Source organism: Trachymyrmex cornetzi, unplaced genomic scaffold (assembly GCF_001594075.2).
Source record: "Trachymyrmex cornetzi isolate Tcor2-1 unplaced genomic scaffold, Tcor1.1 scaffold381, whole genome shotgun sequence".
NCBI classification, from domain to species: Eukaryota; Metazoa; Arthropoda; class Insecta; order Hymenoptera; family Formicidae; genus Trachymyrmex; species Trachymyrmex cornetzi.
In genome coordinates, this window is record NW_017298545.1 from 914,994 (window position 1) to 939,197 (window position 24,204).

General features: G+C 36.1%; 1 protein-coding gene across 1 annotated transcript in view; it reads right to left on the minus strand.

The window, feature by feature from the left end:
* The window catches only part of LOC108763760 (uncharacterized), a 39,359-nt gene extending 19,102 nt beyond the window's left edge, over positions 1-20,257 (minus strand). The window contains exon 1 of the mRNA XM_018511620.1: positions 19,558-20,257. The gene's annotated coding sequence lies outside the window, so the exon portion shown is untranslated. The remainder of the gene's footprint in view (positions 1-19,557) is intronic.
* Positions 20,258-24,204: the final 3,947 nt, after the last annotated feature.

Sequence of the window (24,204 nt, forward strand, 5' to 3'; positions counted from 1 at the left end):
ATAGTAATGGAATATCATTGTCTCTCCCCATCGGAGAGGCGGGGCAATAAAAGTTCCGGCTACAAAACATCGAACGACAGCTGTACTGTCTATTTTTGGAGGGTAAACACATTCACGAGCGCGAAATAAAGTGTCTCCACACATATGCGCGCTATTGCGTGCATGGAAAAACACTACCGGGCGCGAATGCGAGCGCAATCGCGGGCGCACGAACGGAATCGCACGCAAGTAGGCGAATTGCGAGGAGAAGCGACTTCGCGGCGCCGGAGAGGGGAAGCGCGAATGAAAATGAAATTGCAAATCGGCGCTGTTCGCCTTCTTATCGAATGTTTTTCCCGCAACGACGTAAATGCGTGCGCTTTTAACGATAAACGACGATATCACCGATACGCGCCGACGAAAATTTATGTCGGCGAGGCCAAAGATCTCGATAACGTGATGATGAGTGTTATATCGATATGGAGTTTTTCTGTTTCTCTCTCTCTCTCTCTTCGGGTCTTAGCTAAATTTAATTATTCGCAATAGCTATCTAAATCTTTTCAGCAGCGTTTTATTATAACACGATATTTTATTTTTTACTATCAAGTGCTGTAAATGATGTTACTTAGATTTATTTTTTCGCGTTATATAAATAGATTTTGTGATTTTATCAGTTAAAAAAATCAATTATTTGCGTACGACGTCGATCTATGTCGTTCCTGCTGTATTATAGATATTCTAATTACGCAGTAGAGACGGACAATCTGTGAGGCTGCATCTGACTAAGACTCGTATTAGAAAATACGAGATCGCTGGCTCTCAGCCACAGTTGCAAAAACAAATCGTAAAACTGCACAAAGGTCGTTGTAAATTGTTTCTAGGGAGAATCTCTTATGCACGTATATTCAGACATTCAAGGTTGTATTTTCTTGAGCATGCAGGTAAGATGCAAAGAATAGTGAGATTTTATCAAAAATCTATAGGACGTAATTTTATTTCCGCATTATTTTTTGCATTGTGCTCCGATTCTATTGGGTTAGGGAAAAATCCTTTTACAAGTTGATAAAAAGACTTTTAGCAACCCATATATTTTATTTAAAAAAAAAATTTGCGATTACATCACTTGATAGAGCAACGTTTCAGCTTTAAGAATTTGTACTTTTAATTGCGATGATTTTTCATGGAGTCACGAGCGATAAAGTCAGAATGTTCCTTTTTACTTAATCTACGAGTAACTCAAGAACAAAAAATTGTAGGAACATTTTTAAAAAACGATTTTGTACGGAAAGCTTTAAACTTTCACGATAGTCGAAAATGTGCTCAAATTTTTTTTGAGCACGCTACAGACCTACAAAGTGAAAAGTAAATTTTTCATTTTTTTTAGTTCTTAATTTTTTATATGTAAAAATGATAAAACTCATAAATTTAAAAAATATAGTAATCATTCAAAAGTAGAGATTTTAAGCCTTAAAACCCTTTTTTAAATTTAAATTTTGATCATTTGTAATGAAGATATTGATGGGAAAATGTCTTTTTACCAACTTGTAAAGGGACTTTTTCCTTAACCCAATATTTCGAACTCTGTTATTAAAATGATATCTCGATAAGTAAAATAATTTGTACTAAAAAAAACTGAAGAAATATGCTCTCTAAAACTTTCAGAGTGAATTGTCATTTTGAAGAATAAAATTTCAATTTTGAAGATTTAACTCCATGGAGATTCTACTCCAAAGAATTTAAAAAGAACATTGTATTATAATAAATTGAAAATGATATTATGGAACAAAAAAGTCGAAAAGGTTTAAAAATTTAGTTCGTCAACAACAAAATTCATCGATCATTAAAACATTTCAATATAGGGCACAGTCATGTACTTCATGAATACAAGTTTGAAAAAAAAAAAATAAACCGACATTGATGCAATATCGTGGGTGAGTCGTTTTTTCACACGCGATATCGAGAATTGTTGACAATGTAAACTAATATGGATCTGATATCAACCGGTGACTGATATCGAATTGCATGTTTCGCAAAACGAGAAATTGTTAAAATACGTCGAACTGTGACGTTACTCCCTCATTGCAAAAGCCGTACCTAAGCGCCACAATCGGCATAGATAAAAACGTCGACGAATCATACGCACTTGTCAGCCTTATTGACGTCACGATGACACTTGTTTGTCACTACTGCGATGCAATCTACGATAAATATAATTTTTGTGCGCACAACACATCGACCGTTTTGGTGAGTCGTACTTAACGTTAATGCTATTCATATATTCTCATCTCCTGTTTTACACGCATTTTTGCTATTGTTAACGCATTAATAGTGCCATTTGCTTGAATACATCCTTTATTCTCATGCAACAAGAGAGATTTGAATCTTATTAATAAATAACAATGATAATTCCAGTTTTTGTATACAGTGAGAACAAAAAGTATTCATACAAAGGAATTTGTTATAAAAAAAGTCTTATTTATAGAAAATAAATATTAATTAGCAATTTTATACAATGAATACATTCTAACGTAAACAAACGAGCTTCGCATGCATTCCTGATTTTAGAAGCTAAATTTCTCGTCTATATGAATACCTTTTGAGCATTTAACAATTTTTAATTTTCGCTTATTTTTCAGATGATATATTTTGTATAATTAATATACATCTTTTTAAGAAACATACAGTCTATTTTAGTCTTTATGAATAAATTGTTAATTATCCAACAAGAAATGATCGTCAATTAAACGTCGAATCGATGTCAAATTGATGTTGAAATCATCGTATTTATATTGATTTGACATCAATTCGATGACTCATTTCTATGGATATTTCTATGGATGATATTTACTTTTTAAAAATAAAGTCTTTTTAAAAAATATTTTTTAATTTTCTCTGTACGAATACTTTTTGCACTCACTGTACCTTCATATTGATATTTACGACTTTCAGACAATAAGATTTTTTTTTTATTCGGAATTATCATACGCTTTAATTCAATTTAATTGTAGTTTGATTCGACTCTCTCTTTTTTTTCTTCTATTCCCGTTTTTAACGTTTGAGAGAGCGTTAAAAATCTTAAGCGCAAAGAAAACTTTCTCGTAAAGACGCTCACATTAGCAATGTACACCGGCGTTGTTGATCCGCATAAATTAATCATTCGATTAGCTGGTCGCTTGTTTATGTATAGCGATTGATTTTCACGGGAAAAAACCTCCGTCGCTATTTATCGTCACGGAAATCGCCACTGTCGTCGATAAATATAAACCCGTTGATGTTTAATTAAGATTCATCGTTCGCAACGTAGTACGCATATTCCGTTAAAAGAGTATATATCTATTATACTCGAGGGCGTGTACAAATGGCATAAATGCGTTAATGGACAATAAATGTGTCAAGAAGTATTCCGATACCGTTACTACGCGCCGTTACGGCAACACTTCACGTGAGGAATGTGCAAATTCATTAGATGTTTTCGCGAAAAGTGCGCTGAAAGCCGAGCTGCGATCGAGTGGCGAGGAAAGTCTTCTGATCTCGCAAGAAGGAAATTCAACAGCGCGGACAGTTTCTCAAGAACTGTTTGTTCAAGGCAACGAAGCGCGTAATACTAATTACAATCTAGCAGCGCACATTATTGCGATTTTCTCGCGGTACTTGGCGGATGCCAAAGGCAGACACATTGCTGTTGCAACTTTGATGTGGCGAATGAAGTAGACAACTTGAGTGGTCAGCATGGAATTTTCTATGCAAAACCGCTGATTTATACCTTCGCATTTTACGTACTTATATCTCGAGATTGAATACAACGTGTATTTATCGGAATATTCTTTTATCGAGAGATAACTTTCTTGTTCGATCCCCCGAGCCATAAGTTTGTCCTTTCGCTTGGTCGCACCCAGTACAGATATCGTTGAATCTATCGAGCTGGTCCAAGTATGCGAAAAAGAATCTCGGATATAAATGACGGAAAGACGGAAACCGGATTTCCACACGTGGCGATTTCATTGCCGCGGAGGAATAGAAAGCCCTCGTGCGTGACAGCAAATCGCTACGTGGATGCCGGGCGATCGCTTCCAGCTTGACTTCTGAGCTCATCGACCGGTTAACCTTGTCCGGACGTGAGCGGAGAAATCACAGGTCTCTCCTATCCACGAGATTGCTCGTGAAGCGTACCGGTTGACTAAAATGTACATGCTGTAACCGCGCGAGATAGACCGTGCAATGTATATCGTTCGACGACGTGATTAGATCGTTATTAATATTTATTTTAATTCAATATGCATAAAATGCGGTTATAATGTGAACTTAAAATGAAAATGAGACCATTACACATTCATTAAATTCCAGGTATCGTATATAAATAGCCATTTACATCAAAACATCTGAATTTTTTTATCAAATAAAATCAGGTAAATTCTATTAAAAGAACAAAAATGTTTGCGTGCTTGGATCATGTGAAATCTTCATTAAGATACATAATGATGATGATTATTGTATGGGAATTTATGGTTCTACGCTTTCTCTTACACATGAATATTCACGGAGATGATCACGAAGGGAGATCGCGCACTTGAAAATTAGACTATTATATAAATCGGATTTTCAGATCTACGGCACGTGGGAAATTCTGACATCTCGCGCACCACTTCCTCCTCCTCCTCCTCCCTTTCTTTTGCAGGGTGCATATTTTGCGCGCAAGTTTCTTTGTCCGCGGACGGTATTCTGGACGAACAAAAGACTACCATTGCGCTTGACCTCGCGTACTCCCCCGACCGACGCGCACGCACCATTATTCCTAGCAGATAGCTCGGTCCATAAACCACCGACCGCGATTACCACGACGTTATTTTTCGCGTTCCATCGCAAACTACATTGATCCGGACCTCCCACGCGGCAGATAAAGCTCAGCGGTTTGCACATCGGCTCTATCGCGCTCCCGCGCCGCTTTCGAACAAATTCCAGCGAACAATCGGGTCCCGGTCGTAGCTATTCGTCGACCTTGCAAAAAGTAATGCAAGATCTCGATACACAATAGCCGATGTTTACGAAGCAAAAACGTTGAACATTGATTGATTCATATCAATGCTTTTGATTAAACAGTACACATACCTCGACAATAGATCCGTTAAACATAGAAGAAATATACTACGAAGGAAAGAAACCAGACGTAATAAAATCCAAGAGATTTTTTTATTATTAAAAATATATCCAATATTTCCAATTAAAATAAGCTTTGAATTGAAGAGTTGTTACGAAATGGCATGGCTCTCTGAAATGATTTTCACCCGCAGATTGATGATGGAAAGGAAAGAAACTAGACGTAGTAAGATCCAAGAAATTTTTCCATTGTTATTAGAGATATACCGAATATTTTCAGTTAACAAAACAAACTTGGCATTAAAAAGAATTCATGCGAAAGAGCACAACTCTGACTTCCGCTCAAAGATTAAAGTCTTACTCTTACTAAGATTGCTTTTCGACATGCATTCACGGGGGTCTCCATTGGTTTATGATTCATGTTGTTACTCAGCCCACAGTTAATTGGTTTCCTTCCTTATTATGGTCATCGGCCCCATGAATAGGAAGAGGAAACGCCAAAGGAAGAAGGCGTCTCTCATGAATTCCAATAATTACAGATTCAATATGCGAGACAATAAAGGCGAATTTGCATGAAATTCAAAAAACATTTTTCCTATTCCTACGTACATTCAATTATGTTGAAATAAAAAAATTAATTACACCGAGAAAATAAACGTGGCTGATAAAGCTCGCTTTATATCTCTTGGACCAAAAGACACTTGTGTGCCTTTATGGTCAAGCATTCATTACCGGTAATCTTTTGCTGGTAATCTTTTTTTTTTTTCTCTCGTTCCATCTACGTCGAAGATTGATCGCGACAGACATGTTGCAAAGCTACAGAGCGATCTGGCACGCGAAGATCGATAGGACGAGAAATACTCCTCGCACTTGTGTCCCGCATTGTGTGTGCGTTCGTGATAATCTACAATTAATCCCGATCCATCTACGGTCCGCACCATCTCTTCCTCCCCGCTGGCGAGGTTTCACGCCTGCACATGCGAGGTGCACCTACGCGGCGGCAACTCGAGTCAAGGCTCCCTGAATAACTGCAACTTACGCCGCGGAATGCGCGACGTTGCATCGTCGCGTAAACAAGTTTCGCGCCCATTCCCGCGTAGCGATCCCTCATCAGCCTCATGCGCGTGGGCTGTATGTGAGGGCACGTGCGCCGTTTGATGCGATCTCACGGATGCCAGAGAACGGGGATGCAGCTGTCCGCTGTGCAACTTATAGCGTTCACTCAGCGCCGGTACAACGCATCTCGACACCCTTTAATATTCGTCAAATTGTTAAAACTTATCAAACGTATCTTATTCGCAGTTTTGTTTCGTTTCCTCTTTCATTTTAACGATTTTCTTTTGTCGCGCGTGTTTCAGTAAACATGCTGTGTGTTGCTTTTTTTATATAAAAATATTTGCTCTTTTAGAAAGACATACATTCCGACAAGAAAGTTACGCACAGGTCAGACGTTGGGATCGTTTTCTTAGTAATGTTGACAGATATATACGGCTTCGAATCTTTTTCGTAGATCTTCTCGATAGGAATTAAAATAATCCTACGGCATTTTTGCCGTACCTGTCACTGTTTCTAAAATAATAGGCCTAGATTTATGCTTTTTTTTTCTATCATAGTTCACAGAAGAGACGATTTTTTTGACATGTTTAGATAAGATACATCTGAAAATAATCTTGTTGGGCTACGAGCGTTCAACATAATTATGTAGGACGTTCAAGCATAGTGCTGCAAAATGTTTTGACATTCTAACAACCGGTTCGAGCATTCTACATCATTTTGACGATCTAACAAATTAATCATCATATCTGTATCTCGTTAAATATTTTTAGATACTTTAGCAAAACTTTTCTCTTCATATATATGTACATCGCTCCAAGATTCTTTTTCAAAACAATATTCTAGCCGTCACAAATCAGGACATATTTTATATTTATAAATTATTTAGATTTCTATAGAGATCTTTTATATCGAAGTCATTTAATAAATAACAAGTTAAAATAGTAAGAACTTTTATCCATCACATAGTCTATGTGTGCTATAACTCTAGAATAAAAGGTTGCCTAGCTTTAATCCAGACCTGGGTGCACCGTGTACTTGTGAGAACGTACCGATCAACACATCGGTGTATTATTGCGCGATTTGGCACAGTTGCAGTGCGACGGGTCAATAGCGAACTGCCAAACAGTCGGAATAGATACAAAAAGCAACAGTATACCGTCGGCGAACGAAAATCAATAGTGACAAATAACCAATCGCAAAATTTGGAAAAGTCACAGACTCGACTAGCAATTTCAACGCTTGTGCCCCATTTCTTCACCTCTAGATAACTTTATCCAAGAGATATCTATCAGATATCCGCAACTTATCTGGAAGTGAAGGAATCGGGCATTAGTTGATTTCCTACCCGCTTGTATACAGCCGATACCGAATCGGAAAATATAGTCCTAGGCCAACTTATCGTTCAATCGTAAAATTTTGTCAAACGGTTATAGCTTAAGAGAATAAAGTGAGAGAGACGATCTCGTTTGCCGAGCGAGCCCTACTCCAAGATAGAGAAGCGGCCGGTTCACGTCGTGTCAAGGACAGACCGGCTATTTCGCGCGGGCCAGGTGTGGGTGGAGTGCATCGACCTGCTTACTTGCATACTTATCCGCTTGCGGCACGTTGCACAGCCACTCATCGACGCGGCATGCGCGTAGCTCACCCGGAACGCGAGAGATCACGACTTAGGGCCGGTTTCCTCGATGTCGGTTAACCCTTTCACACGACGAAATTACTCACTCGAGAAAGGCTTACGCTATCCCGAACGCAAACAGCAAAACGAACCAGCTCTAGTGTATCGTTTCACGTAAAAGGTACCTTATATACATTGCAGCTGAATCGAGGTTTACGATTCCCAAGGAATTCGTGACCATGAAAAGTAAGTGGAACCAGAAGTGTCTGATGTTTACGAAAATATAAACTTCAGTATTATCTTACAGACGATATTTTATCTAATCTTGGTATTTTATCGAATCTCCTTTTGATACTAAAATTAGATTAGAAGATAAGTTAAACTAACAAGCGACACACATTAATGAAACTGATGATTACCCTTGGTCAGTGCGTAGTAAATAGAATCCTAGGTGGAATCGGACAGAATCGTAGAGTCAAAGTGCAAACTTGTTGAAAGCGACTCTCAATTTTTAAACTGAATTTTGAAACACGCTATAGTTTAACGCTGCTAGAAATAGAGGATGATTTATCGTTTATTATTCATTTACAAAAGAATAAAACTACTTATATGAGATATACAATGTTTGTAATGTAGCTGTTGTTTGCGAACATAATTCTTGTAAACGTCTGGGCGTCCACCTACGTACGCGAGCCTCTACAAGCCAAACGAGCGTGCAAATAGAAAGACGTTTGTTAGATATTTTCGTCGTTCTCCAACGTCGTAATCGACTGGCTAAATTTGACAGCGATCACAATTACCACGAATATATTCTGCGTAATTGGACAATGTACAATTTATCACTGAACAGAAAAGAGGCTCTATCGAGTGTACATAACGCTGCCTACCGGGTACACAGAGATATCACTACGCTTGGCAGCCGATGTGATAGCGCGCCATGTGCGTGCCAACGAAATCGAGGTCAACGCAGCACACGCTCGTAATCCGACAAAAATCGTGTATGCATGAACAACACCAGCTTCTCTCCGCTTGCGACGTATCCAACGTCTGTCGCGCAGCAATATCTAAAAAGGACTTTTTCAAAAAGATATTACAGTTCTTTTATTATTTCCTATTCCACTTTTGCTAATTGATATTTTATTTTAAAATGTTATCATTTTCGTAAATATTCCCATTGCAATTTCTCAAAAAGTCAATTAATTAGACGAAAAACAATTAAATAAATTTAATTAGTTAATTAAATTAAAAACTACGGTGTTGCTTTTAAATAGTTTTTCAAAAATTCAAGTTTCTTCCGCGATATCATGTATTTCGAGGAGTCTTGCCGATCGCGAGGATCCTCGAACGAACGTAGTATTGATAACTGTTTTGATCTAAAAATGTCATCATTTTTGTAAATATTTTCATTGTAACTTCTCAAAAAATTAAATAATTGAAGAAAAAAAATTAAGAATAAATAATTTTAAATAAAAAGTAATTAATTAAACAAATTTAATTAATAAAATAAATTAAACACCACGGTTGTTTCTAAATAGATTTTAGAAATTCACGTTTTTTTTTCGTGATATTATGCATTTTGAGGAGACCCGTCAATATCGCGAGTATCCTTGAACGAGCGTATTCCGCGAACGTAGCATTCGTAAAATTGCATCAAACTATCATACTTGAACCAGTGAAGAGATCAATCAGAGAATAGCACGCGACACGCAAGAAAGCATTATCGTTGACCGGCACGTGGTTAGAACGATACAAAAACGACGTAATACGACGCTGTATACGGAATTTGACGCCGCAAAGGAGTCGTAAAACCGGTCGCACTGACTCACGTTGCACCATCGGGGATGCAACTTGCACTTTCGTTGCTTTCATGCGACGTGATAGTCAGCTGATCGCTGATCACATGAACGTGATGCACATCGCTGTTTTCGGTTTGCCAAGTAATCAGTTTTTGCAGATATTCTAGGAGGACGCGCGGAAGAGAAAAGTCCATTACACGGCACTTTTAAACTTCCCTGATGCATGAATAACGTAAAGATCGATATGTTTTGCGTGTTGCGTATTCGTTTTATTGTTAGCTGAATAAACAACAAGTGGAAGAATAACTGAGATAATAAATAGTCACATTGAAGAGAGAAAAACTTCCTACAAGCGAAAATGCATTCAATTAAAACAATCGAATAACGAAATAAGCGCCTCTTCCGCTAGATTTGTTTACGTTCGAATACGAGATAAAATCCTGTGCGTGTGTATTGGTTATTTAGAGTCTTCGAGATACGTAAATTTTATTACAGTATTAAATTACATATTGTTTGTATATGACAATATTTGCTTTCAACTCGACAGCTCGTGGAATATATTTATACTTATACACTCGTTGAGTACTGCAAACTACCCACTTGAAAACGAAACGTATGGCCATAAACGCGACAGCTTTGCAGCCGCGCTCGCTCATAATGGTATTGTAACCGCGGTTCGCTGTTTTGCATGACTGATGTGAACGGATTGTTTCAAGCAGTAGTCACACTGGTGAACCGTTACTTTCGTGCATGACGACTTCTGCGGTGTTCTCGCAACTTGCGAGCGCATGGCATTGAAAGAAACGCGCGGACATTTCGTTTATTAATCTCAGAGGAGAACAGAAAAAAACTTAATTGAGATATATTCAAAAAATCTCTCTCTCGCATATAAAAAAAGAGGTTATCTTGACGAGATTGACATATTGTTGATTTGTTTTTTTTTTTGCGTAAAATAATACACGTATATAGCTGTTTTTTGCGATCGATGTTATATTTTTCACGTATATACATTTTTACCGAATTTTCTGTTTAGTATATCTTTATAGTATATATTAAATTAAATTTGATATAAACTATATTTAAGTTGCAAATTTTTCATATTACTATCATTGGCATAATCTTGTAACCGCTGTTGTAATCTTGTAATTACAAATTACTTGGTCCATTAAACTTAAATTTTATCGTCGCTTTCGTTTATTCGGAACCAAATAGCACATATATCAATAATATTTGCCTCATAAACCATCGGTATTTCTTATCGTGTCGGTATCATGCAAATAAATGAAAAAGAAACAGTAAAGAGATAACTGAAGTGTATGTACTTTGAATACGTATTTCGAAAGCAAGTAAATATGTATTTTTTTTAATTCGCATATATCACTGTATATCGGCATAAAATACATATATTGGATAAACTAAACGCGGGATATTTTCATAAAATTCACTGATATCTTTCTTCATGAACAGACACTTTTCTCAAGGTTATCGACACCTAAGATGCCCCAGTTCCGACCTGTAAACGCTTTTAACCACTTAATCTATTTGTCCGCATTTTGTTGCATACCGATGCGAATTTGTTTTGAATTCTTTATATCGTACCTCCTTATATCCATGATGATAGCAGACATTTGATAACCCCCGAGATTTATTGTGATTAAACTTGAATAAATCATTTTAAATTTTAAAATTAATATTAAGCAAAATTAATATTAACTAATATAACTAATATTAACAATAAGAATCTTATTGGACTGTACATATGAAAACACAATCAATAGGAAATAAAGGCCTATAACAGTCGAAACTGGATCTTTAATGCTTAAATAATTTCATGCAAATTTGTATATATTATATATGTACAGTGCATACATATATACATTATTTGTAGTCGAAACTAATATTGTTAAATTCATGAGAGCTAACTTATTTTGTCTGCATTCTAAAAAAAAAATTGTATATAAAAATATTCTGTAGCCGCGGTTGAAAAACAAATAGAAATCCGCACTTGAGAGGCTAATTTTCTGCAGAAATGTCGAGGGACGAGGATGCCAACGCCATTGGCCGCGCTTAATTTAATTTTGTGACACGTGCGTTACCTCGTCGGCGCCTATAAACGGGCACTCACGATACAGATCACTTCCGGGCGCCTCTGACTCGGCTGCAGCTTTCTCGAGCAGATTTTCTCAAGTAGTGACAACGCGTCATCGTCGGCATCGCGCCACGCGTCATCACATGACTATGCATAACGTCTCATCATGATTCACAATGATATCTCGAAGATATATTTTTCGCAATATTTGGGAAAAGCGATGGATAGTTGGAAATATGGAAATTTCCAGATCCCTTTTCCGTACGGCTCAACCTTAGAGCTCCTTACAAAAATTAATAACACCGACAAAAGAATTTCCAGACTTTATCCGTTCAAAATATAACAAACGGATATTTTCCGATAGATTTTGATCGTATTTAGGACTATCTAATGAAATTTTAAGACAATCCTAAATACGATCAAAATCTATCGGAAATATCCGTTTGTTACATTTTGAACGGATAAAGTCTGAAAATTTTTCTCAGTGAATGCATACCTAATGTAGATGTATATATTATGTTAAGTAAGTAAATAATTTATATATTAATATTAATTAAAACATAATTTATGTATATAACTGGGTATTTTACAGGACAAAATTAAAATCGTATTTTGTTTATCGGCGAATATTTTTATAATTTGGAATCACCATATATTTGTGTGTATTTATTAATCACACAATTCGGAGAAATTCAGTTTTACGTGGATTGTGAACTATAGAACATTATAGTAGAAATATTTTTTTAACAAATGTAATCGGGAATCTTTATTGGGAACTTATGAATCCCCCGGAGAATATATACATATATCGCATAATTATCAGTACGTGCGTGTGTGTCGCGGCACTCATGAAAAAAAAATTATACTTGTTTACGTCGATACACGTCAAAAAAAAGTGTCGCGTCATGCGTGATAACCGACACAGTCATTCCACAACTCATAAATGCGCATAATTATTGAGATCGAAAATATTTGTGTTTGCCGTGAGAGATTAGACTCCAAAGTTTCTGAATAAATAATTTTGATGGGAGAAGGAAATTGATTATGCGGTTTACGAAATAATTAACCATCTATTTTGACAATTCATATTATTGTCAACAACTTGTTTCGTTAGATAAATAAGAAATTATCTTTATATAAGAGTAATTAAGCAATTACGTATGTAGAACAGATAATTTTTTTTAACGCCTGCGATCTACTTCGATAATCGACATCTAATAACACGTGATATCCGACAATTAAGATCTAAACTGTCGCTGTACTAATGAAAGTAATTCAATACGAAGTACTCGAACGAATGCTCGTAAATTTTTCGCAGCGGGTGGTAAGTCGCAAGTGTAAACGATTATATACTGCATTATACAGTACGTTTATCGAAAGAAATGTCTATCATATTTGCAAACTCCTTTATACACATATATGAATATATATATATATATATATTCCTTTATATATCTATTATATAATTCTACTCAAGGATTTTTGAATGTTTTTGAATTTCATCAGTTATATATTTATTGATCCTTATATCAAAATGAAAAAAATTCTTTACATCTACATATAAATCTTAATGTCGTGTTTTTCAGGAAGGAAAAACGTGTAGAGAGAAATATTTACAAATACTAACGTACGTAATAAAAAAAAGTAATGGAATATATATCACTGTTGTTTCCAAATTGCTTTTACCCAACAAATTTAATTAGCTAAATGTCCTCGGTTACGTCATTGTTTTCGTAAAAGAAAGTTTCTTCCTGACTCGAGGGAGTGAAAAACACACTATCAACGCATTTTCTCTCGTAGACTTTGTCGAACCTCTTACGTAATGGGTTTCGTGGAAACGTTTATCTAGTAGAAAAATATGCATCGGTCAATGCCGAAGCAGCCGTTATTCGTACATCAGCCTAATAATTCTGTTTGTTCCAGCGGACGACGCGACTGGCGACTGACTCACGCACTCGCGACTTGCGGCGCAACCCAGATCCGATTTTATCTCCGTGCTGTAACACGCCGTGCATCGTGCCATTACGTAGCCCGAGAAAAACAACTTGTCATCGTGCGTCTTACGTCGCGGTACTCTTGTACGCTCGTAGAAAATTATTATCTTTCCGCTCTCTCACATGAATGGATTCGTTCTTTCAAGAGAAAGTGCGCGAAAATCACTTGTCGAATCGAAACACGGTAATCGTGATCTCTCCAGGGTCTTAAGAGGAGTCACGAATGATGATCGGGTTTAGAAACATATAGATATACCTTTCAGTGACAATATTTGGCTCCTCTACCTTTCTCCTATTTTCTCTGTCTGTCTATACTTTATATCGTAAAAAATTTAAATAATTTTTGTACGAAAATTTAATCAATAGGGAAATGAAAAAAAAACGAAAATTATTGTTGAGTTTTAAAAATATAAATATCCATGAATAAGTGAGACTGCGTTATTTTTTTCTGTATTGTATTTGATGTCTTAAGCGAATGCACGTCTTGATGATACCCGTGTGTGGATCACAAGGAAAGTCAAGAACGCGCGCAGAAAATACACGCCTCATGATGTCAACGGGGTCGCCATTTGCGTGCAAATCGCACACGCGTGCATTCGTTGTGCATACGCGGCGGGCTCTTTCCTCCCGCATAATTAATGCCTCCGTCTGAGGAATGAAAGGTAGCGCTGACTACACTAAAGTAACGTCGTGAATCGAAAACTGTCGAGGCTCCTTGCACATATATACGTCGGAGCTCCGAATTGCGTTGCGATTGGGTTCCGAGAGAGAGAGAGAGAGAAGTGAAGCAACGTGATATGTAGCAATCGGAGCAAACTGAGATATACAAGATAAATGGAAAGTCTTAACGACGCAATTGGAAGTGCGAAACTGCGCAAAACCAACATTGGCCGTAATTCGAAGGCGATGCAACATCGCGGAAGAAAGACCGCGAAACTGGCTGACGTAAATCCCGATTTTATTCGTGCGTAAACCACTGATTTAATTACATACACCAAGTTGAATAAAATTATAACACAAGTCGAAGGCGTTAAAATAACACAATGAATAAATAGAGAAGCACCAAATACGGTCGAGGCTGGATTTCGATATTTCTAATAATATATTTCTACGTAAATTTAAAATTAAAATAATCTCCCTTCGCGCCTACATTGTGAATTACAAATATGTCACTTGCGCAAATTCTTTACGCAAGGCACGCTATATATCGCTTCGGTAAGTTATAACTTACGAGTTAATAATAGTATATTATCTCTAAATTTGCACATGGCGCAGTATGCGAAACGACCTCGGGAAAAATGAATCGATTAATTCTTGCAAAGGCGTAAAATTACTGTCTTTTTCCCAAGTGAATCGCGTCCGTTCGCTAGTTCCGATCCATTGGAATCGTGATCGTGGAATGGTTATCACGGGCAAGGTCAAACGATCGGAGCGAACGGAGAGCAGATCTCGGAAAGGTAGCGATGTCACCGTAAAAATAAAGAAATGAAACGAACGTCGCTGTTTTCACTAAAGGTCTGTTTTTTGCGACTGAACTAGTGTACACTTTTGGAACTTAAAGTGAGATAGAAATACGTTTAATATTTATTTAAAGTGAGAAAGAGAGTTCTAGAAGAGTCTAGCGCAGGAAACAGAAAACAGGCCATAAGTCAGGTAAAGCAGCAATTCTTGGTCTCCTTCGCGTGCGTAGATTATTTCGTGTTTTCGCGATTCTTCACTACGTAACCGCGCGAGCGCAATTATTAAGTCGATTATAACTTCGGAAACCGACCCTCACGTTTAAGCGCCACGCGTAAACTCTACGATAAACTACGTACTCAGAACGTATGAAATTATTTATGGAGTCGTAAATTTTAATTCACATTGGAAGAAGTCGCAATATAAAAATGAAGAAAATATTGAAAGAGAGAAACAGTTGGAAAAAGGCGCCATGCACGAAAGGACGGTTTTGCTAAAGTATTTAAAAATTTAGCGAGATACAGATCTGAAAATACATAATTTTGTTGAATCGTCAAAATAATTACATAGAAATTTCAAACAGGATGAGTGATATTGTAAAAAAGTTTTGACATATTCCAACAGTCAGTCTTGATAATTATTTTGTATAATTATTTTAATGGTCCAACAAAATTATTTTCCGATCTGTATCTCGCTAAATTTTTAAATACTTTAGCAAAACCGTCCTTTCTGTGTGCGCTTATCGAAACTTTTGTACAAATGAAATATGTACACTGTTAAACATCAAATGAAAAAAAAAAACGATGGTAATCTAATCCCTTTAAATTAAATAATTTAAATTCAATAACATTATGTTATTTTTAATATTCATATATGTCAAAATGTAAATCAATCTATTTCCGTGGTTAGCCTTATAAAAACCGTCCATATTACCGTATTCACTTAGTAAATAATAAACTAGATTTGAGTCAAAATTTAATACATTTTCTTGAGTTAAATCTTTCAACTGTCTTAATGAAATTAACGACATATTGAGTAATGATGACCCATAGAAATGATTAAAAATAACTCAAAATAGAATTTGACATTATAAATTTAATAATAAACACGGAAAGAATAATTTTGTTGATATCAAGATAATTACATAGGAATCTCAATGAGTAATGCTGCGAAAAGTTTTGACATACCAGCAATTAATTTGAACATCCTACGTGTCTATTTTGATCTAACAAAATTATATCCAAATCTATATATATAGCTAAATTTTTAGATACTCGAGCAAAACCATTCTTTGCGTTAATGTGTACGAGATTATTACGTGCGTAAAATTTCAATACGCAAGAGAAAAGGGTGAATATTTCGGTCCACTGTGGAAGTAGCTGCGCGTAGGATGGGTAACACATCGCTCTGGCACATTGCTAATCGTCAGGCTTTTATAGCGCGCGTGCCATCGCACAGTGGATAATAAATGCGACGGACGATGATAAACGGCACATAATACGATCCGCTTTGACGCACATGCATACGCACACACGCGTATCATGCAACTCGTAAAATCACTTATTTGCCATCCTGCCTACGAAAATGATAATTCATCGAATACAACTTCCCGAATTAAAACACGCGAATTCGCACCTTTCGTTCAAACGGTTCCCATAATAATTGCTTCAACGTATAGCTGCACATGGCATATAATTCAAAATAACCTTGGCGAATTAAAATATCTCATTCTATGCGCACGTAAGTTTTGCCACGATAATATAATTAAGCGCGTCGCCGACTGTTTGTTCGCGCCGAATTTATCGAACGACAATATTAGCACAAGTTGACTCAATTCGTCTTCGGCAAACGTTTTCGATGCATTTTGCGTCCGTGAGACGGCACTATGCACGTCACGTCAAGTCTGCGCGGTGATAAACATGAATCGAGCAATAAGCGCGAATCAAATCGAACAATGATTGACGTTGCCTGCTTGACGTTTGATTTGTTTATTTGTAGAAAGAATGTAGAGGACTAAAGCTGCAAAAAAATAATTGGACGCTTCTATTAAGATAATTAAAAATGAAAAATACTCTTCAGTTTCTTTTTAATTTATTCAATTACACGCTATTGTTCGAGGTAGAAGAAAGTTAAGTAACGGATTATTAAAATCTTAATTGCAACAGCAAAGAGAAATATATACAGCAAGCGGAGAAATTACGTTTCTCTCGAGAGTAACATCGTCGAATTAAGAAATGGATAAAGCGCTCGAGAGAACAATTTGTGCAAGAAAAGACGGCTAAAGTCAATGAGAAACACTCGGCTCGTATTGTCGACAAGACTAGACAACTCATTGTCACGTTCATAAATTCTCGTTAGTCTCTGCTAACACCGTGTAATAACTCAGAGACGCTATTGCGCGGTCGAGCGCGCCTAACGGAAACGTCACGTCTATCGCGCGTCGCGTATACTCTGCAAAAAGTTCACTGACTTCCGCCGCGCGGATTCACGTGTGAAACCTAAATTATATTTTTCGATCCAATTTTCGTATTAATTGTCGTTTGCTCTATTTATATCGGACATTTTCAATTGTATTTTTAATTAATGTTAATTTATATTATCCGAGTATACATTGTTCGCATATTCTTAAGTTTATATACACAGAAAAAAATCAATTTACTGCTATCACGGAGAGAATTTTCTTTTAAAATTTATCTTTTCTTTTATAATTTTTCTTTGATATTAATGTTGTAATATAGTCCGTATATATTCGAAATTTGTTTCAATAATTTGAAGATGACCTCGTGATAGGGGTCTTGTTCTTGTTTATAATTTTTTAACACTGTGACTAATAATTTATTTCGGCTCGTCTCTATTGTTGTATATGTTATGAATTTTTTAATTTGAGCCGTTTATTGTAATTTAATTTTTAATTTTATTATACGCAAATTCCAACATGCGGGTTAATACATAACATCATTAACTTATCATTGTTATAAATATATTATTTTGGCTCGTAGTTCCTGTATTTTAATTTAAATTTTTTTAATTTACCCTGAAAATATGGTAGTTGTGATACAATGTAATATTTTAAAGATTTTTATTATGCATTTCAGTAAAATTGATGAAACTTATTTTATACTTTATTGTAGTTTTATTCATGAATGAGAGAGATTTACATTAAAATTCTTTGAAATACACAATGCTGTCCCTCGACTGTCATATTTTCAAGGTAAATTCTAAGAAAAAATTCTCTCTATATAAGAAAAATGGTTACTCAACTTATTTTCTTTCTTTTATATAACGGTTATCTTTAACAAAGAATATTTTCTTGATAATAATCTTAAAATATACTTATTATAAAATTTCAGAAAAACTCATTATCTACTCAAAACAAGAATTTATTTTTCTTTGAAAAATATTATAAAATTGATCGAAGAAACGAACTTTTCATATAATAAGCAAATCGAATTTCTTTTAATTTAATAAATTTGATTAAAGTATTAAACTTACTAGGATTCAGAATATATTTTGAATAAATTTAATGCTTGTAATGAACTTATAATAGATTTGCGGATATATGAACTGTTGAAATACTTTAAATAAGTAATTATATTATTTACATAGAGAGTAATTATTATTTGCGTGTGCATTATTCCGCTCGGCTTTGCCAAGAAAAGGGTTTTTTTTTGGATTATTTTTAATTGTGATTTATGTAATAGTCCCGTGATGGTGAATTTTCGTCGAAAACGAGACTTAAAATTTCTTATGTATCAGCAGATGATCGTCATGATTTCTATACGAGAGTTAAACGAGTCACGCACTCTTATTTATGACGAGAGACAGTGCCCCAACAATTCCGCAAAGTGCGCCAAATGCTTTACCCACATTTCTTGGCACGTCGTCTCGATTAGGATTGGTGATACAAGAGTCGCGCCGACGTAAATATAGCACGAACTCAATCTTTCGTTTCATTGTCCGTAGCGATTTTTAAATGCAACGGAATGATCTTCATTTAGAATATTCATTTACGAACAGTAGTGTTTTTCCATAAAATTTCGCAAAGTTTAAGATAAGCGCGGCGAAAATTTATTCAATAATATATTAACAGAGAAGGTAATAACAACGTCTTTAAAAGTTATCAGCTTAACAGATAGATATTATAATTTACCGGAACTTAGATAAAGAGATACAACATTTGCGACCGAAAATTTCCAAAGCGTTCAATAATTAACGATTCATTATGATAATAAGTTCTAATTACCGTTAGTGCTGCGTAAAAAACAATTGAAAATTCTTTTGTGCGCATGCGGTTACATGTAAGAAAAATACCGAATGATAGCCCAGTTTCTCGAATATCGTAATATCAACTTGGATTGACTTGGATGCGAAAAGTTGAGCGTAAATAAGATTTTCTCGGGTTTTGCAGCGGATGCTGCGGGAAGCGTCTCGCGTCTCATACGAGGCGAAATATGAAAGCTGTGCTGGCAAACTTACTTCCACAAACGGGAATCGGTTTCGAGAGGCGCCCTTGCACCTCTCTAAGCAAGAGCCGCGGCGTAGATCGACGGCGTTCTCTCACGACGCGGGAATTAAAATCTCTGCATCCCACTTGCGCGCCGATCGCACACGCTGATTACGCGTCTGCTTTGTTTATACCCCTGATCTCGTCGTCGTGCTCGCTATCGCGAGTACCAAGGAAACTCGTAGACACGGTGGCAGCGGCATCGGAGATCCGCGGGCAAGGACGCGTTTTCGCATGGATTACGAGGTGATCGCTCGATGCTCGCCCGCAAACATTCATCCACTGAATTTTACGCGACGAACTCGCCGCCTTTACGCCACTCTATCTAATCGCGTACAAGTTCGATACGCTCACAAAATTTCTCGAATTAGCTCACTAACGAGATATACATAGAAACATAGGAGATCGCATTCGTCCGCATGCGTGAACTGTCAATTTCGTCAGCACTTGGAACTCTCTCTTTTTTATTTATTTCATCAGACGTCTCTCTCGTTTTATCGGAGCACCTTGATTTTCCGTCACTCGCGTCAGGGAAGAACCCTACGTGTCTCAGCTGAGAGAAGAATCTGCCGCGGCTGCTGTTCTCAGCAGCTCCGATTTTGCGAGCGATATATTCGGCGACGGGTGGTATATGCGCAAGAACACCCTCCTTACGTTCACTCGGCGCGGCAGTCGGCGCGGCACTGACTATTGCCGATTGCGTATTGGTCAGAGGCGCCGCGGCGCGCGATGAGACGTGATCGCGAAATCGCGTGATCACACGCGCGCAGCGCGCTACACCGTGATGCTCCACCATTCCTCTCTCTTTCTCTCTCTCTCTCTCACCTCTCTCCCCGCAGCCCCGTCGCCAGAATTAGACAAAAGAACGGAATTCCGGACTGTCTGAAAGAATCGCTCCAGATACCTATACATATACACGCTGATGCGTGAGATCTCGTTTCACGTGATGCACGAGCGATCGATGCGGATGCAGTTGTCGTGCTGTATGTTCACGTAAACGCAGTTTCCTCGCGCGAGATGCGTACCATGTGCGCTGCCGCGCAACACGTGTTTATCATGGATTCACGTAGAATCTTTTTACTTGTACGGACGCCACGAAGTGTGATTGAACAAGTCTTTCATTAACTCTCTTGACTAGAGTATCGTGAAAAAATGTTACACTTCTAACGTCGTGGATCCACTGGAATCGCATCTTTCAAAGGCTAACAAAATGGAACTCATTTAATTTTGAGAACATATTTTTATTATGTCTTTTTTTTAATGTTTGGACCTTCATTTATCTCCTTTTAATCAAAATTAATAATAGGAACTATATATAGTAATCAGTCTCGCTCGCTTTAATCCTTATTTAAAGTATAGTTAATAAAGTTTCTACTAAGTAAACTCGATGTGGGTCTAATGGATTTACGACACCAGTTAAAGGTTAAGCCGTATCAGACTGTTAGATGTCAAATGAACAATGGTAATTTAAGCTCTTTTATTATCTATTAAATACACGCATCGATATGGATATTGTTTTTCTTTGAAACCAATTACAGAAATGGATTAATTTACATTTTGACACATACATGAAGTTAAAAATAACAAAATGTTATTTAAAGATGGAATCACACGATGCTCGATTTTTTTGAATAATAACGTGCCTACTCTGATACTAGAATTTGTTTATGCATTGAGAGCTGCATGCTGCATATACATGATTTCATATTTATTTTGGATTACTTCATAGCTTATTTCCTTGCATGCGCCAATCAAAAGAAATAATTGCTAATTTCATAGTTATTTGTCAAACGTCAGACTGTATGCATCAAAGCATACATATGTGCATGCATGCATGCATGCATGCGTGCATGCTTATCATTCGAGAAATCGAGCATCGTGTGACTCAATCTTTAAATAACATTTTGTTATTTTTAACTTTATGTTTTTTCAACTTGTATGTCAAAATGTTAATTAATATATTTCTAAGATTAGTTTCAAAGGAAACAATATCCATATTGATGTGTGTATTTCATAAATAATCAACTAAATTAATTGAGTCAAATTTAATACATCTTGAGTTAAATTGTTTAACTATATAATTGTAGTTAAGTTAATATTAGAGCAGTGATGACCTAAAGGATTAAATTAAAAATCTTCTCAAATTGAACGTGATATAATTTAATTTGACATTATGAATTTAACAACGTGGAGGAACAACGATTAAGATTAAATTGGAATTTAATCGCTCAAAGTAAAGTTCACTAACCTTAATATTGATTTTCTTTCTTCCGATTGATCAAATTCCAGCCCAATCTTATTTCAATATTAATCTCTAATTTGATAGACTTTAAATTTGTTTTTTGTTGTTGCATTAGACTGTACTAAAACTTTCCTTCTCGCTTCCACCAAATTTTAAACATAATGCTTGTTTCACTTTAAGTGTAAAAAGTGTACACTAATTTTACTATTAAAAAAATGATCTATTTAAACTAATCTGTTAAATATCAAAAGAGCAATGGTAACCCAATTCGTTGAATTAAATAACATTTTGTTATGTTTAACTTCCATATGTATCAAAATATTAATATAATAAATAAATTCATTTCTGTTGTTTTAAAGTAAACCACATCCATTATTAACGTATGCACTCCAGTTTCAAAATAAACCACGTCCATAATTAACGTATGCACTTCAGTTTCAAAATAAATTACATTTATTATTAATGTATGCACTTAAATAATAAACTAAATTTGAATAAAATTTAATAAATTTGTTCACTTAAATTGCTTAACTCTATTTTTTAAATTAAATTAACGACATATTGAATAAGAGTAGTGACGACTTATTGAAATGATTAAAACTTAAACTTGGGTAGAATTTGACCTAACGAGTTTAACAGTGTTGAGAGATTCTTTGATGAAATTGGATTCTTGATCTTTCTTTAGCAAGGAAGTTGTGAAAGGCCATCGTTTATCGCAAGTTCACCTCTTTCAATGTTAAAGGTGACGCAAATGTTTAGAACGTTTTATAAAATATAAATAGCACTGTTATCCTGCGCTGTTGTTCCACTTCATTAATTTACATTTCTTATCAAGATTGTACACACATGACAGTAAGTAATTGATATGAAATTATAATAATGGTAAACTAGTTATATTAACATCGGAAGATAGACATTTTGGTTATTTGTCATTGCATTATATAACGCGGAATTAACGAAAACTTTCTGTATTTTGCTATTAGCCATTTGCTATTAGCCATTCTATCCAGTTGACATTTCAGTTTTTACACGCATCGTTTTTCTCCGGAGACAACGCTTATTTGCATCAGTCTGTCGCCGCATAATTGCAGTCTTATTCAGTTCGTACCGAAATATATTCGTCTGGACGTCCAGCGAGATAAACGACACGTGTCACGCTGTGCCGAAATAATTTACATCATCTGTTTTTGTCGATATTCAATTTCGTTGCTTTTTGAATTACAAACGAAATAAAAGGAACGTACGGGGATAAGAAGTAAAGGGTATATCAAGGGTGATTCACAGGAAAACAAATTTTTCTCAAGTAGGTACTTGCGCGGTTCTTGCGTGTGTGATAAATAATATGTCGTCTACTTGCCGTGATCCGAGATTCTCGTCGCGGCATTAAAGTCCGATTGAAATCATTAACGCATTTAGCCTTTTAGTCTAAATTAACCTTTGCGACTATGTATGGATATTATCGCGCAGTAGAACGTTAACCTTGACGACAATAGATCACGATCCGGCTACACCTCATATGCCTCCGCATTGAATGAAAACTCAGTTTCGAGGACGTCGCTGCTGCTACCACCGCTGGTGCCGGTAAATCGCTATTAAATAGTAGAAACCGCAACAGACATGACGTATTACTTATTGCACTTATAATAGCCCACGATAAATTGTTCTTTTTCTTTTGCTCCACACCGTGTTTCCGTGAGTTCGTTTTAACATCGTCTTATTCACTCTGTCGTCATTGACAAAGATATTGAAGGTGGTATCTTCGTTTCTTTTTACAAATAGGTACCAGATAACGAACGTCGAATCGACGAAGCGATAAATCTTTATTGCTTTAAACTAAGAAATACACATTTACGTTGTAAAAAATTCAAGGACAAGCAAAATTACGAATTTACGATTTAGCAATAGCAAAGTCACGGACAGGGTCAAAAGTCACTTCCGTGGGTCATTCGCTGATGATAAGAACAAGGATTTCGCGAGGAAAATGTCTGAAAATTACATGCGTGCATTGCAACTCGTAACGCAATCTGTTCTCCTCTAGCACGGAGTGTTGAGATGTAATTGTAGACCTCGAAGATTGCATTTATCGCTGAATTTCCGCGCTGATATCGCCGTCCATGTGGCGCCAATGAAACGAAAATTTAATTACTCTTTTATTCATATCTCTGTATTACTAAACTACCACTGATTATTACAGAACGACGATATGATCGTCAGAGATATAATTTAAAATTATATTTTTGCATGATTCAGAAATGAATTTCAAATTGTATCGTAGTACTTCTCTCTTCTAATATAAACATCAGCTCGTTTTAATTTTAATGCAAGAGTAGTTAAAGGTTCTTAATCTACATATTAATTATGTATTTAATGAATCCAA